Source organism: Chelonia mydas, chromosome 12 (assembly GCF_015237465.2).
Source record: "Chelonia mydas isolate rCheMyd1 chromosome 12, rCheMyd1.pri.v2, whole genome shotgun sequence".
Lineage (NCBI taxonomy): Eukaryota > Metazoa > Chordata > Testudines > Cheloniidae > Chelonia > Chelonia mydas.
Window position 1 is genome coordinate 4,624,484 of NC_051252.2, and position 16,557 is coordinate 4,641,040.

General features: G+C 45.2%; 1 protein-coding gene across 4 annotated transcripts in view; it reads left to right on the forward strand.

The window, feature by feature from the left end:
• Positions 1-16,557, forward strand: part of PSKH1 (protein serine kinase H1) — an 84,041-nt gene that overhangs the window by 58,696 nt on the left and 8,788 nt on the right. The gene's annotated exons all lie outside the window — the stretch shown is intronic.

The following is a 16,557-nucleotide window of genomic DNA, read 5'->3' on the forward strand; positions in this document are numbered from 1 at the left end:
CAGCAGGTGCCTCCCACAGGGCTGAAGTCCCAAGCCCCGGCAGGCGTGCCCCAGCTCTCGAACTTGTGAAGATTGACATATGTCAGTAAGTTTGGCCGCCCCGGCATATGCAGTTTGAGACCGTCTTGAATTACAGACATTTGTTCGACAGGACCCCTGCCTCATTCAGTGCACAGGATGGACAGTATATGAGGCAAAAAGAAAAGGAGTACTTGTGGCACCTTAGAGACTAACCAATTTATTTGAGCATAAGCTTTCGTGAGCTACAGCTCACTTCATCTTATGCTCAAATAAACTGGTTAGTCTCTAAGGTGCCACAAGTACTCCTTTTCTTTTTGCGAATACAGACTAACACGGCTGTTACTTTGAAACCTGTCAGTATATGAGGCAGACGGTTGCAATAAGAGAAAGGAGGCTTGCTTGTGTTTCTAGAGTGGGATCCAGGACAGCTGGGATCTATTCTTGGTCAGCCATAGACTTCCCATGTGATGTACTGTAATGCAGACCCCAAGGGGGGGCTGAATTATAATTCACATAAAACCTTAATTCTGTCATTTCCTAACTTTTGAGGGCTTGTCTTTGCAACTTAAATGTCCTTTTAGCTGCAGTACATTGTACGTAGTTATATATACGCCAAGCAGAGTTCCCCCAGGCAGGGCAGGGAGAGGAGTAGAATGTGAGGTTCATTAGGACCTCACTATGCAGATCTAATTACCTAGAAGGTGATGGGTGCCAAAGGAAACCTAAAAGAGCTAGGAGAGCCCCCTTTTCCTAGCTGTGGTGCTAGTGTGCATGGCACGACTAGCATGACTTCAGCACTGACACAGTGGCTACCCCTGCCCGCAGGCACTTCCCCCGCAGCTCCCATTGGCCGTAGTTCCCAGCCAATGGCTACTGCAGTGGAATCAAGCAAGTTTAGACGTGTGAAATGGGTGGGGAGGCGGAAATCAAGATTAAGATGCTGCCCATGGAAGAAGCACACTAAGAAGAAGTTATAATAGGCCCTTCTACAGAACCTTTCAACTCAGAATTTCAGATGGTAACTGGGCAGAACCCCTCTTTTTTTGTTTCATTTTACAAATGGGGAAACCAGCATCCACAGCAAGTCCATGACAGTGTGTGGAACAGAACCCCAGGGTCCTGACCTAGTGCAGACAGCTGTAACTACTAGTCTAGGCCACACTGTCACTGGGGAGGGGGGATTGCTTATCCTAAAGTAGCTGCTGAGTGAGAGATGCACAGTGTTAGAGACCGGTTGGACCTGATTCTGCAAAACTTACACTGAGTAACATTTACTCATGTGAGTAGTCCCATTGACTGGCGAGGGGCGGAGGGAAGATCCCTGCTGTGTGCACTCGGGCACTCAAAGCATGAGTGTTTCTACACTCGCCAAGGTTTGAACATGCGATGCATTCAGATTCAGGTAAAGTGAATGCATTAGTTTTGTCACTCTCTCTGGCACTGGTGCTACTGAGTTCTCTCTGTGCATCTCCTCCCAGAGACTCGGGTTCGCTCACAGCAGTGAATGCCTCCCTAAGACCTTACTGCCTAGCCCCACAGATAGAGGAGATCTGAGTAGCTTCTAGATAGGACTGAGTGGAATTCATTAACTTCCACAGGATTCATAGCAAGGGGAGCTGACTCACTTCTCAGACTGCGCACAGTCCATCCCTTCCTCGTTTCACCTTTGAATTAGTACAAGGCCAATGAGCAGTCCAGAGGATCAGTGCTTGCTGGATGAGCTTATTCAGTGAGGAAGGATGGGCTGGTGGTTAGGGCAGTAGTGTGGGGACTCAGGAGGCCTGAGTTCAGGTCCTCAGTCTGCTGCAGCCTCCCTGTGTGACCTTGAGCTAGGCAGCTAGTTTGTCTAGGCCTCAGTTCCCAGCTGTTAGGTAGGGATAAGAGCCCTGCCCCACCTGCTTGGGGTTTTATGGGGATAACTATACTAAAGGTTGTGAGGGGCTTAGCTCTAACGGGGCCGTATCTGGGAAGGTATTTCCCCATTCAGTTACTGAAATGTTGTTGTCATGAACTGGGATCCCTGTTAAGTCACTGGCTGCTCCCCTTGCTTGTCTTTTTGCTAACTCTCCCCAGCTCTTTAGCAGTCTGTTTCTCAGCAGTCATCAGTTACCATCTAGTCTCTAGGGAATTAAATGTGTATTGCTGTTTCCAGGATTCCCACCTTTGAACCTTGTCTGGGTGTGGAGTTACTTGAGTAGGGAGGTGCTTAAACCTAGAGTCCCCATTGGGGCTAACCACAACCTGCTCACATGTTTTTAAACATTTGTCCACGCTGGGTTCTAAGCAGTGGTAAAAAATACATTCTCTGAAATGTGTGTATTAACATGTTTTAACACACCACTCCTTTCCCCAGTGCCCAGCTAGGAGAGTGCTGCGGGAGTGGTGGGGTGGTGGTCTGTTGAGTCTGGAGCAGTGATGTCTGATTCTAGCTGAGATACTCTGTGCTTGTGCAAGGAGGGTCGGCTGACTGTTTTCATTTGAAAAATCTGGGTTATAGGAGTTCATCACACCAGATGGCTGCGCATACTTAGAGTGCTGTGGATTATTAAAAGACTGTTGTGTGTCCCTCTTTCATCCTCCCTTTCTCCCTCCTCCCTGCATCATCAAATTACTATTGAATGCTTGGGAATCTGTGTGGCGCAGAGTTTAGCACATTGCATCTTTTCATTTGGAAACATTTTGTTCCAAACTTTTTGAACTGTTCCCCTGTTCTGATCACTCCTTTCATGCTGCAATGGGCTAGGTAATGAACTGGCCTGAAGCACAAGCCTTTTGTCATTGGACCCTTAGCCTCAGGCCTTGTTTGGTTCACCACGTGGTGGGTTGTGTAGTCTCCATTAACCAGCTGGATGTTTGTCTAGATTACAAAACAACTACACGAGTTTAGGAAGCAGACCATTTCTGTGCTAGAGAGGTTGGTTAGGTGGTGGCAGTGCTCCAACCCCAGATGGAGTGGCATTGGCAGAGACGGGAAGGGGCCTGGAATAGTGTGTGTGTGTGGGGGGGGGGGGGGGGGGGTCTCTGAGTCAGGATAATGATGCATTGTCAGAGCTGAGCAGGAGTCCAGAGGGAAATAGCTGGGGTGCTGTGGGGCAGGATTGAAGTGCACTGGCAGAGCAGGGTGGCAGGGCTGGGACAGCAAGGGTGCTATGGGTCAAGGTTGAAGTGCACTGGCAGAGCAGGGTGGCAGGACTGGGGCAGTAGGGGTGCTATGGGACAGGGTTGAAGTGCACTGGCAAAGCAGGGTGGCAGGGCCGGGACAGCAAGGGTGCTATAGGGCAGGGTTGAAGTGCACTGGCAGAGCAGGGTGGCAGGGGTGCTATGGGGCAGGGTTGAAGTGCATTGGCAAAGCAGGGTGGCAGGGAGGGAGCAGCAAAAATGAAACTTCGAAAACAATTCAAACGTGAAAAGTTATTTTCTTTCTGCTGTTTCTTTGGTGCAGTGATTTGAGGCCTAATAAAGCGACTTCGGCCCTGGCATGATTTTACAGGGTCCAGGCTCACTAGAGAGTGTGGAGTAGGGAACATTTTTAATTTGTTTATTTTGCGAATCATAGAATATCAGGGTTGGAAGGGACCTCAGGAGGTCATCTAGTCCAACCCCCTGCTCAAAGCAGGACCAATCCCCAGTTTTTGCCCCAGATCCCTAAATGGCCCCCTCAAGGATTGAACTCACAACCCTGGGTTTAGCAGGCCAATGCTCAAACCACTGAGCTATCCCTCCCCCCGACATGCATGTCATCTATAGATCAACTGCCAAACACATTTTAATTTTAAAGTTAAAATGCAATTTTCCTTTGAAAAGTAACTGTAAAATGGGCATTCACGTCCAGCAGATCTGCAGGCCCCCTCTTGCAAGACGTATGTCTGCTGGATCTGTTCATTTCTGTGCAAAAATATTTACTGCTCTTTATTCATGTTAGTGAGTTAGTGCAGATACGGTGAGCTGGATTGTAGAATGGCTCACGTGCTGATAGAATTGTTAATGTATTGAACTGTTCGCATTGACTGTATACCTCTGAAATCCTCTGGAAGATAAAGGAGTGGCAGAAATGCACCTGAGGGCAGAATATGGGCATGAGCCCAGTGTGAGTCTCAGACCCCAGGCTGAATTTGCAGGGCTGTCAGTTTTTTTTTAAAAAAAAAGGAGGGGCGGGCGGTGGGGTCCTTGTCTCACTTGTAATTAGAACACATTTGATCTGGACTTTCTGGGCCGTGGATCCTGGTGGGGCCAATATTAGAGTCACTTTTCAGAGCACAAACTGCAGTTTAAAACTTCCCTACTCCCCTTTTTGTGTATTGTATCTTTGGCCTGGATGATGCCAAACTAAATTAAATCACATTTTCTGTGTGGTTATTTCTTTGTCCCAAGTGCCAAGTCTCATCCTGAGGCAGGTTAGGATCCAAATAATGAGTGTCCAAAGAGGCATTGTAAGGTGCAATTCGCCTGGTTTACTAGTAGTAAAGCCGGGGGAGTATGATGGAGCGCCCCTCACTACTGCGTGAAGAGCCATGTCTGTCCCCTTTGCTATTTGAATGGGTACGGGGTAGCTGGAATTGAATGTAAAACATGAGCTTAGTGGCATCCTAAATCTGGGTTAAAAAAATGAAGGGATGGCACCATGAAGTAATCTAGGCTCCAGACGTGGCGATAGTTAAAAATGTTTTCCAAACCTGGATATAATAGAAATGTTTTAAAAAACTGTCATGGAAGTTTTCAGTTTGGTTGCTGGATGTAAAGCTTCTCCTGTAATGTTAGGAGCCCACCCACAATAATTTAGTGCTAGACTAGTGGGTGAGAGTGACATGGACTAGACACTGACCATCTTAGTTTTGCTGCTGAGCTAAACAAAGTGGTACAAAATACAGCAACCAATGGCACAAAATGCAGCAGCCAATCTTTATCGCAACATGGTCACCCCAAACACATCACACCAGTGCACTGCTCTCTGCGCTGAATATAAAGTAATGTGCAAGGTCTCTGCCCTGGTATTTAAAGCCCTCCAGGGGATTGACCCTAGCTACCTGTGAGCTCCTCTCCCTCCATGACCAGGGCCTCCCATAGCAGCTCTCTTTGGTATGTTGAATTTTGTGGGAGGACTCGGGCATTGTGGTGATAAGTGGCAAATGAACACCTACATAAAGTGACCTGTGATTGTGTTAATGCAGATCAAAATTTTATTTTACACCTGTGAAAGTATGACCAGGTTTGTGCTAGCTCTGGCTTCAGTTTGGATTGAAAGAAGGTTGCTGTTGAAGCCAGGGAAAAAATAAACTTGAGCATTTTCTCTTTGAGTGATGTGATCGGCACTAACTGTTGGAAATAAAGGATTGGCTTGAATTTGGGATGGTGCAAGGGCATGGTGAGGTGGAGGGGTATATCCCCCGAACGCGGCCAGGTTTGTGGTGTTCCATGAACTACAGGACACAAGATAATTACAGCTAGGCTTGTGGGAGGAGATGGACTCTGAAGATGCTCTGAATCTGAAAATGAGATACAAATCTATTCTGAACATTTTAAAAGGGATTTAAAATCTCTTTCCTGCTCTTTTGTTTTCACAATGGAAGGATACATTGAATAAAACCCTCCTCAGCCTCTGACCTGGTTTTAAAAAGCCTTTTTGAGTGAATGAAATGTAGACTGACATTCCACAGTGGAAGAGCAGTAAGCCAGGCCACAGTGTGCATTAGTGTCTATTGAGGAGCTCTCTGGAGATTGAAAGCACAAGGTAATGCACCTGAGAAGTGTTGACACTGGCCTGGCTTATTGCTATAATCTAAAACGGGGGAAGCTGGCATTGTGTGTGCACGTGCAAAAACGTACATGATTTGCTACACACAAGAAACTTGGCCATCTTTTCACAAGAATGGACAAAAGAAGCCACGATGAGCCACAACGACCATGTTTTGTTCATCTCTTTCTGTGGCTAGAGCAGAAAAATAGCCACCCTGCAGGCGTTCACTATTACTATAGAGGCATGATCCTGCCTTTACATTAAGCCTGGATCTGGTTTCTCACTTCTTTGTTTTGTATAAACAATATAGTGTAGCTTCCTAACATTTACAGCATATAAATATTGAATGAATAAATATTGTAAATACTGAATTTTCTGTGGATTTTCATCTAAATCTGTTAATTTGAGTTAAAATGCATTTTAAAATCAAATGTTAAGGAGTTTTTCACGATCTGATCCGTTTTCAGATTCTGTTTCCTAACATATGGCTGGTTTGATGCCATTCATGCTTTCTGTATAAGGGCTCTGAAGTGCATGCTAATATAAACAGCAGTGAGTGGAATAGGTAAAATCTGACCTCCCAGCACTGTGCACCATCCCATAGGCTAATGGGTATTTTGATGAGACCCTCTCCCTCTTCCTCCAACTGGGAGCCTGATTCAGCTGAACTATGGTACACTTCGGTATTTTACTTGCCATGTGAAAATGAGGCTGCCTCTCGTCATGATGGCCACTTCTTGGCTCTTTGTTTCCAGTGGGACTGAAACCACAGTTTTGCCTTCTGCAGTTCGGAAGCTGTGAGAAGATGGCCCATGTGACAGAGCTCAGCTCAGCTGGGAAGAGGTGGCCAAGGTTCCTGGGGTTGAGACGTTCTGAGTTCCAGGGCCAGGGGCTCTCCAGTGTCTGTTAACGCTGTGCAGCTTGGATAGACTCCTCTGCTCTGAGAACCAGGCCTGGCCTGGCGGGCACAGGTCAGAGATCAGCACTCAACAGGCTCCCCTGCCCTGGAGCACAGGCTCCATTGTGCTGGAGTTGGGAAGAGTACAGATGAACGTGCTGGACCCCCTTATATACAGTGAGCCTAATCTGCTATCTCTCCTTCCATAGCACAAACATCCCTGCTCCCTCCATATCCCCAGTGAGATGAGTGGAGTAGTTTGCACTTCTCTAAGATCTGCTGTTTCAGGCTGTCTCCAGATTGAGGAAGACAACACTGCATTGATTACATTCAGCCCATGCTTCCAGGGTTTGCAAAGAAGAACCCAAATGGCTAGAAACATAGATACATTTTAATGGAAGATTGGACTCTGGAGCACAGTTCTGTGTCAAGGGTGAATTCTGTTGCGAATTCCTTGGGTGCAGAATTGCAGAGTACACAGGGTCCTGCCATGCTCTGACAGAGGGTGGGCAGCAACCCGCTCTCAGTGAGGAGTTGCACTTGTATGCTCCCCAAAAATAGGCAGTTCAATTTATAAGAGGAAAGATTAGACCTGTTTCCACCTTAGTTCTTGGTCCTGAATCTTCAGCTGATAAGAGGTGGCTTGCTCAGTTCCCAAGGATTCTGCTGTTCAGCGGGTGTTATGTGTTCGTATTTCAGGGCTTTGGCTAGCACCCACGTCCTTTACTTGTTGCAGACACTCTAGCTATCCATCTGTAATCCAGTGCTATTCCTTTCTGAGCAGCTCAGACTCCCTGATTAGTGGGGCAGCGTTTCTCACTCTTTGTTGGACATTCTTCTGAATGGTGTTTCTTTGCACCCTACTAAAATCCTGGAGCTTATTGTGACTGGAGAACGAAGAGCTAGATGCCACACTCTTCTTTGAAGGGGTTCAGGTTGTGTTGGTTTGTGGCTTCTCATGATTACATGTCTTAATGAATGGAATTGCATGGGGGGTGATTTTGCGTTATGGAGCAGTTTCTAACCTTGCTCTGCTTTCCTTGGAAGATGTGCTTTGTGAAGGTGATTCATATGTGAATGGTATAGACACCAGCCAGGCAAAGAGGCTTAATCAGCACTAGTTACAGCTGGGAGGGCTCTAAAGGAACGTCTATGCTACAAAAAAACCCAAAAACCCAAAAAACAACCCAGCTGCAGCGACTCTCAGAGCCCAGGTCAACTGGCTTGGGCTGGTGGGTCTCGCACGGCAGGGCTAAAAATTGCAGTGTAGACTTTCCTGCTTGGGCTGGAGCCTGAGCTCTGAAACCCAGCGAGGGGGGAGGTCTCGGAGGACAGGTTCCAGCCCAATCAGGAACATCTACACTACACTATTTTGAGCCCAATGGCGCAAGCCCTGCGAGCCCAAGTCCAGGTCTCTACTGCAGGGGAAGTATTGTGCTGAGGTAGACTTTAACTCTTCCCTTTGTCATGCTGTGATTTAGTGATCTATTGTATGGCATTGCCACCTTGATGCATGGTTCAAGATGGCATGGCTGCTGCAAGAGAGCAGCAGAGTCATTTTCTCCTTGCAGAATAGACAGGGACTTTTGGCAGGTACAGGCATTTCCTTCCCACTGACTTTCCGTCTTTCAGCCTTAGCAGCAATAGTTTACCACTCTGAACCTGGTCTGTATCCTGTGTCTGCCTCATGAGCAAGGCCAGAGGCCATGTGAAATGAGGTCCCTAGCGCCTTGCCCGGGCAGAGGGCAGTGGAACAGCTGCTCACGCTTAGGGAGTTGCTGCTAACAGCCATTGGATTCTGCTGAGGTTCTTTGCCTTTCTTTGCAGAACAGTGTGAAAAGTCCTGCTGTAATTTGGGGACCAAAAGAATAGAGTGAAGCTGAGTGAACGTGTGCAGCAAATCTGTAACTGCAGAAATAATACACTGAACTCAATTTTGGGGGGATGGGGGAGAAGGGTTTGGGTGGTAAGAGTGTTATACCAATAAATTAAAAACCAGCAGGATCTTATTAAAGAGGAAAAGGCAAAATACCACATTTATTGTGAATACAGAAAGAATCATAGTAAGCAGTTAGTGATAGCTATAACATTCCATTCAATCTCATATTTATACACACACACACACACACACACACACACACACACACACACACACACACACACACACACACACACACACAGGTTCTGCAAGGTTGTTATCATGGTTACCAGCCTTAGAGTTGCTCATGCCAAGCCACTGGCCAGGTGGCCTGGACCTGAGGAGGGAGCAGGGCCTTGACAGATGTTCATCTGATGCTCCTGGAAGTTGGTTTGCAGAATCAGACCCCAAAGTTCTCACTTTCTAGAGTCCATTTTTGTAGGAGTTTCTTCTTATGCCAGTCTATGGGAATTGCTTCATCATGCTGTTGCCGAATCAATCAGCAGATAGCACATTCCTGACGGCTCCGTGCTGCTAGATGTTATCTTGTTCTTTGGTTCTCCCATTCTTGAGGCTGTTGGGTGGATTCCAGTCTGCCCTCCGGGGGTCCTCTGGTTATTTCCACTTGACGCCTTCTTCAGCCGATGGACACTGGATTCTTAGGCTGGCACCTCCTTGATCATTCAGTTATTATCCACACCAAGCATCCATCCGAATACATCCTCTATCTCTGTTTTAATCACAAATTGTTAATACAACAAAAGGGCAGGGAGTCTCTGGGTGCTGTTTCTGTTGTTAGAGTATTGCTTTGAGTCTCTCTCTGTGTGAATTGCTTTGAGAACAGATTCTGTCTTAGAATGTACTAACGCAATTAGCAGCTTGCAAGTTTCACACATAGAGGGAGAGAAACAGTACCAAAAACCAAGAGACCTCTTAATTAGTAATACCCTGGAATTTAAACTATGGGGAATCAAACTCATTTGTGATTTTAATACAGAACTTCTTTAATACGATCCAACAAGAGTAGTGTGGAGACTTCTTTGATTTTGGCTGAATTTAGTGTTCACAGAAATGAAGGATTAATAGCAATGTTCAGAGACTGGCAGAATGGTGGTGAGATTATGTTATGCAAGTTTTCCCCACAGTTCTGCCATGGCACTTCAGTCCTGACCTGCAAGACTCCAGGGTCTCCCTTGACCAGATAACCGGTACCATACCAGCTGGTGTGGTACTTCTGTGAAATGAACAAACTTCTCCAGGGACTAGGGCCTGCGAAAATACTAAACTCATCTCACTTGTGGCCTCAGCAGTATATATTCTTATTTCTTTTTAAAGAAAGGAGTTTAATTAAATAAAATCAAAGATATGTACAGTACAGCAGGTAAAACCTCCTGTAGCATAAACAGATCAATAAACTGATTTGTGTTTGCTGACCAGAAGAGATTTCTAATTACGAGTGCTCCATACTCCCTGTTAGTGATGGAAGTAGAATAATTGGAAGGATAAGAAATCCAATTCGCTTTTGTGTGGAGTTTGTTTTTGTTCAGTTTAATTTAACTGGCTTGGTGAAACAGGCTCTTCTGTTGCGGATGAGCTTGGCTACTTTTTAGTCCCAGTTCCTTATTCAAAGAGTGAGGTTGTTTACAGATTTTTTCAGTGAAATGGTACATGTTCAGATACATCCTCTTCTAAAGTGACATGAAATGACCCATTTTATGTTTGTCCCTGTTTTTTGAATATGTTCTCCTGAGACACATCCCTAGTTCGCCCATTCTGCATTGGACAAATGCCTCTTAATTTGAATATGTCATTGGGGTTTGAACCTGTCTGAATGACAGAACACCTCTTAGGTCACTCCAGGTGACATGTCCATGTGACTGTTAACAGTCCTGCATGAGAAATAACACTCAGTGCATGACCTGAAGCTTTATGTCTATGCAAATGGCTGCTACATGTCAGCCCCCAGCCTTATTTGCCCAAATACATCTTGAGTATATGTTTGAATTTTACCTGTGTGACAAACAGGTGTTGGGCGGGAGGCTTATCTTTAAAGCCTCCCAGCAGGAGGGAGGGAAGATGGCTGTGTTTCTATAATTTCCAGGACTTTTGTCTTAGGGAACAGAGCACACCTGTCTGCCAGGTGACCAGGGATGTGCCTTTAGATATCAGGAGACAGCTTGAATATGGCAGGCAACCTGTGAGCTCCAGGTTCCTGTGTGCTTAACTCTGGGCTTGTGGGCCTGCTTCTTCTCTGCTGTACATTCTCTTTATGGGCTTCTGTTATCTACTTTCCATCAGAGTTTGTGAAAGTGATAAAAATGCCAGGGGAAGATACAAGGCGAGCACTGAGGGGTAAGAAGAATTAGTTAATGTCTGTCCACATGAATCCCAATGCATGGGACAAGAAAGTTTTCAATCAGGAAGCCTTGCTGAGGCCACCTTGTGAAAATACATTGGGATTTAGAAAATAGTTAGCTAACCTTTGCCATGGGCATGGAAGGAGCATCAAAACAAAACTGCACTGATGCTTTCTTGAACAAACAACTTGTATGCACAAGAAGCCAGAGTCCCTCCAGTCTTATTTCAGAGTAGCAGCCGTGTTAGTCTGTATCTGCAAAAAGAAAAGGAGGACTTGTGGCACCTTAGAGACTAAAATTTATTTGAGCATAAGCTTTCGTGAGCTACAGCTCACTTCATCGGATGCATTCAGTGGAATAAATTTGTTAGTCTCTAAGGTGTCACAAGTCCTGCTTTTCTTCCTCCAGTCTTACGTGAAGTGTAACGACTAATGATTGATTTTCCCTCACTTTATAGATTTAAGTCTGGTACGGTTGTTGAAGATCTAGCACAATGGATTTATTTGCAATGACCTATAGTGGCTTTCTTAAAACATGGGAGCAATATTTTCAGAGGCTATAAACTTTGTTGGTTGTAAGCTACATTTAAGAGAGAGGATGAAGATCCTGTTATTGTCAGTGATATCTGCAACAGGCAGTGTTGACTAAGGTCAAAAGACTTTACGTGAATTTGAACAAATTCCCCAGTAGAAACAAACAAAACAGGTCATATGATTCCCCGACTTTTGGTCTCCGGTCACCAGAGGGAAAAGAGCTGTCCCAAGATATATGATAAGGAATCACAATTGCTAGTGACGTTGAAATAGGTAATGATGATAGAGATAACGAGGGATTTCTTTTTTTTTTTTTTAAACCAACCAACTTTCCCTTCCCCCAACATTGCAGGGAAATGGTACAACCACAAGACAGGTATATTTTCATCTCCATGTCCATTAACATTTGATATTAAGTTGAGTAAAGTGAGTGGAGTCAGACATATCTGACACTAGCACCAGCAATGCGGGACCTATTTTCGACAAAAAAGCACATGGTATGTTTGTCTTTGAGTACAACTCTTACGGCAAAAGGTTCTAGGAAAAAATGCTCCATCTTGGAATGGGAAAGGAAAGCATATAAACGTACTGGATGCATTTGGTCATACATAGGAATTCAAGAGAGAACAAATCAGAATTCCCATGTGAAAATAACTGTCCCAATGAAGGACTCAAAGTCACTTGCATGAGGACCTGCATTTTTCAGTTGCTCCAAAATTTTCACCTTGTGAGCTTCTCTATCAAGAGGCAAATGCAAGGTGTCTTCCCATTTCAGTGTGGATTCAGTTTTGTGAGTGATAGGTAAATCTTTAAATGTAAAATGAATCGACCATTTCTACGATTGTCTCTTGGTATTTTGAGTCCAACTGATGTAAGGAAATTTCTCTTATCATGAAGACCATATTCTTTGGCTCACAATATAAATGGTCTTTTTAGCAGTCATTCAATACCCAGGGATGCTAGAACTAGGAGTGCTGGCTTGACGTGGTTTCCGTCGTACACAGGGTTTACAGTTCTGTTAATGGCTTTTAGCACCCCCACTATACAGATTGTTCCGCTGGCACTGGTCACAATGGTTTCTTGAATGACCGTAGTTCGGTTTTGTTTTTTTTTAAATATAGTGCTTTCCAGCCATTGATCATCAGCAACCACAGCTTCAACCTCTTGTTTCGGAGATTTTGTCAGTTGGATTGATGATTTCCCAAAACTTGAGCTTGGATTCTACACAGAACTATTGTGTCTGACAAAAGGATTTCTGGATATGGGTTTTTCCCCCATCTCTGAATTACGTACCGGATACTCATCAGAAGACTCTTTGTGATAAACCAGCATTAACAAGGTTACCATTTTAACCTTGCTGGAATCTCACCAGGGACCTACATTTAGAAATGACACAAGCTTAAAAATTCTCCCCTTTTGCAAGGGAGACTGGAAGGAAGGATTCCTCCCAGGCTATCAGTCAAGAAAATCTTAATTGGATCTATGGAATCAGTGGCGGCAGCATCTAAATAATCAGCCATCTGTTAATCTGGTCTTAGACGACTCTGTTATTACATACACTTTCACAACAGTTCAGGAGTCAGAGAATTTTCTCCTTTATATATTTGCCCCATTTTTAAGTAACCCTAGCTGTAGTTTTAGCCTCTTCATACAGAATTTGTGCCTTCCTGATCCGGGGCTGCTCTGGGAACTAGAGAGTTTCCTGGGAGCCTAAGTTACGGCTCATAGTGCCCTGCGGGCTGCAGAACTGCCTGGAATCTTTGCAGGCTGGAGCCCCCTACGCCAGGCTTGGGAGGGGGTCCTTGCAAGGCAGCCTTATGGCTGTCTCCATCATGCCTGTGCTGAGTTTGCACTGGTTTAACTGGGTTGGCTTTTAAACTGATTGTAGGTGAACCGGTGCAACTTCTGTGTGTGGACGGGGCCTTAATTTCCCATTGGTAAAATGGGGCTAAGAACCCTTCCTCTCTCCCACCCTTGTCTGTCTTGTCTAGCTAGACTGCAAGCTGATGGAGTCTCTTCTGTGTGCTTGTACAGTGCCTAGAAGTCCTTAAGTCGAGGACCAAATGGAACAAGAACAGTAAATAGCTTTATTTAACAGTTTCACTCCTGGACAAACCCCCAGAATGTCATGGTTTATGGACTATGACGTGGATATTACTTTGTGCATTCCCCAGCTAATGCTAAAACTAAGCCTTCCTCGTTGTCTGCTACAGGCGGGAGCTACGGCTGCTCCGGGCGCAGGTGGAGGCAGTCCCTGGTCCGTGTCAGGTGAGGTTGAAAAGCAGGGTTGGAGGGGGAGCGCCTGTTGTAGAATGAAGTTTTGTCTCCTCTTCTGGTGGCAGGAGCCAGAGTTGGTGGCTTCAGATGAGCAAACGAAGACCAAATCAGGGATGAGGCCTGAGGTGCAATTGGCTTTACATCTATTAAATTCATAGACTTTAAGGCCAGAAGGGACCCTTATGATCATCTAGTCTGACCTCCTGCACATTGCAGGCCATAGAACCTCACCCTCCGACTCCCGTAATAGACCCCTAACCACTGGCTGCGTTACTGACTTCCTCACACCATGATTTACAGACTTCAAGTTACAGAGAATCCACCATTTACATTAGTTCAAACCGGCAAGTGACCCGTGCCCCATGCTGCAGAGGAAGGCCTAAAACCCCTAAGGTCTCTGCCAGTCTGACCTGGGCGAAAATTCCTTCCTGACCCCAAATATGGTGATCAGTTGTATCCTGAGCATGTAGGTGAAACCCTCCAGCCAGACACCAGGGAAAGAATTCTGCATAATAACTCAGAGGCCTCCCTGTCTCTGACCATTGGAGATGCTTGCTAAAAACAGCTCCTGATGGGCCATATGACATTCTAGGCACCCTCCCCAATGTCACACAAGAAGTTTGACAGAGCAGGGAATTGAATCTTCCAGGCTAGCCCCCTGCTGTATCATCCTTTGCCCTCTGGTGATCCCTTCTGGCCTTAACCTCTCTATAAATCTCTGTTAGTTTCTCTGATTAGCTAATACTTAGGTTAGCCATAATCTGAAGGCTTCACATCTCTCATGCGAGGGACAGAGGATTGCTTTTGGCAGAGATAGATAGCAGGCCTATGGAGTTTCAGGACATTTAAAAAACTTTTTCTGGCCATGTTGCACAAGAAAGAGCATTCTGTTGGACTGTGAACGGTATGTGGACTCCACAGTTTAAAATAGCTGGGTTCTTCTTTCCTGCACAAGGAAAGAGAGAGAAGCAGAAGACAGATATATAGGTCATCTAGCACACTCTACATTTACTTTTATTGTTTAATATATGTATTGACACCAAATAGTTGCATGTCTGTGCATTGGCCTAGTTGTGATGACTGTATCCAGATCCTTGTCTAGCTCATTTCATTACTCATATGCTAGGGATCTGGCCAGGTGTTTCTTGAATGCTGCTGTGTATTTATTCATCATATAGAGTGTTTACAATACTACAGTGATGAAAGTGACAAAAAGCCATGGGGTGCGAAGAGAGACAGACAGACACACACATGATTTCATAGCTCTGCCATCGCATTGATGGAATCCGCAGATCTCAGTTTTATCCCATATCATTCGGCAGCTACACTACCTCCTCCACCTTATTTCTGCTATGACTTCTGCTCAGATTTTTTCCTACCTCCTCCACCATCTGTCCCCTTAGCCTTCTAGCACACAAGGAATTTTCAAAATTGTCTGTTTTGTGCTACCATATTTTGTCACGCACAAAAAAATACACAGGGTAAAGCACTACAAACAAGAGTAGCTGCATGTGTTTGTGCTGCTGTAAACTTGCATGGCAGCACTTTCATGTGTTCCTGGGAAGGGAGGGGTATTGAATTATTTACTGGGTTACGCACTTTTTCTTTCAAATTGCAATGTTTTGTGGATTTTCCCCCCCCTAAGTTACTGATATTAGTTACAAAAATTCCTCATATTTACAACACCAGCTGTTGACTTGAGAACACAGTCTTTGGAATGTGTATGTGATTTGTCGGCTAATTGGAGTTAACCAGTGACCTGTTTTGTCATTTAGACATAGTCAACCCAGGTCATGTATTCAGATCACAGACAGCCTGGAGCCTTGTCTGTCTTATGCATGCAGGGGAGTAAGACTAGGTCTCAGCTGAAGACCTGCCTTGTCTTAGGTTTGAGTCTGATGTGGAGCGCAGCTCCTGGTCAGGAGCGATGCTCCTGGTGAGGCAGGGAGCTGGAGAGGGATTGTGACTCTTGGCGAGGGCGTGTCCAAGTCACAACCCTTCTGGAGCAGGGCAGGCTAATTGCTCTCTTTTTTTTCTCTTTTTTTCAGGGCTGTGCCTAACGGTGCAGTCTTGCCACCAGTATGCATTTGTGGTTGGGTGCTGGCACGTGGCAGCCCTTGGCACAGCAATAAAGCTTTGGGTGGGGAGTTGAGTCATTTCCCTGCTGGAGCTGTCCAGCATCTGAATAAACAAGGCACTCTGAGTGGCCCGAAAGGTATTGTCATTCACACACATTCAAACCAGAGTAATTTACTCAAAGTAACAGGGATTTGTGTGGCGGGGATTGGGGCGCCTTGGGTGAGATCAGAAAAGTTTATTCTTAAAAACATGAACAAATATTTTTAATTTTGTAATTGTCATGTTAGACAGTGACATCTGAAAATCTAGAGTAAGACAAGGGCAATAAGTAGCACATCATTGGTTCATAAGAAATTGGGAGTAACCCGCTTCAGCCTTACATTGCACAGGGGTCCTGTGTGTATGTATGCGTGTGAGAGAGAGCGTGCGAACATAGGCAGTATTAATACCCCCTCAGTTTTGATTTACGTCAGTCTATCCTGAGATTTCTTAGGTACGCGACTGATGAGAAGAGTAGAGTGAGTTATGGGAACATGCATTGACAGGCATGTAGTACCTTTTTATGTTCACGGAGGCATGTTTTGGGCCTGTGGCCAATACTGGTTTAATCAGCAAACACAATCTGTTTGTGCGGCAACTAAAAGAATTTCAGGTGGAAGCACAGTGGTGTATAAAGGGTAGGCCATGTCATCAGGGAACAGAAACAATTGTGCATGCTTTAGTCACAGGGTTTGAGTGGT